This window comes from Bison bison, unplaced genomic scaffold, assembly GCF_000754665.1.
Source record: "Bison bison bison isolate TAMUID 2011002044 unplaced genomic scaffold, Bison_UMD1.0 scf7180017864032, whole genome shotgun sequence".
NCBI classification, from domain to species: domain Eukaryota; kingdom Metazoa; phylum Chordata; class Mammalia; order Artiodactyla; family Bovidae; genus Bison; species Bison bison.
The window spans coordinates 528,586-529,285 of record NW_011494604.1 but is presented as its reverse complement, the minus strand read 5'-3'; the positions used below and the strand labels follow the sequence as shown (position 1 = coordinate 529,285).

Sequence of the window (700 nt, the reverse complement as noted above, 5' to 3'; positions counted from 1 at the left end):
ATGGTATCCATCCGGAAGTATTCAAGGTGTTTTGCTCTGTTAGGAATGGAATGGCTTCTATCCCTTTTTAAAATTCAGCATAGGTATTTGTAAGAATGAAGTTAATTATCAATCTCCTAGCCATTTTTTCTTAATTAAAGAGTTATATTGAAAGATTATTATGAAAATATTACAGTCTAAATTATAGAAAATAAACTGACTTTATTACTGATAAAAGACATCTATGTGGCTTTTGCTTATTCTTGAGAAGACAAGATTTAGATGCAAGAACCAGTTAAAAATAACTTGGGAAGTATTCATAATTTTAGGTTAAATATAATCAAATGCTAATACATACTACAGTTCTTAAAACTGAAGGATAAATAATGTTGCCTGGAATTAAAGTTTCATAGAAGACATGAAATTTGCCATTTGAGTAGAAATTTGGTAGTTTTGGAGGAGAGAATATCATGAAGGAATGTGCACAGTAAATGTTATTGGAAGAGGCAAATCAATCTCTCTATAGGGGATGAGGAATTTAATGATAGATAGACTTTGAAAACTGAGATGAAGGCATTAATCTTGGATATTGGGAAGACTTTGGAGTGTCTTTAATATTAAAAGTGATACGAAGAAGACAGTGATTTGAGGAGAGGAAAGACAGCAGTTAAGATGCCTTTGTAATATTAATAGTTTAGTACATAGTGATGGCCAAAATTAC

At 30.7% G+C, this 700-nt stretch overlaps 1 protein-coding gene across 1 annotated transcript in view; it reads left to right on the top strand.

Moving 5' to 3' along the window:
• The window catches only part of KPNA1 (karyopherin alpha 1 (importin alpha 5)), a 72,174-nt gene that overhangs the window by 61,820 nt on the left and 9,654 nt on the right, over positions 1-700 (top strand). The window lies entirely within an intron of this gene.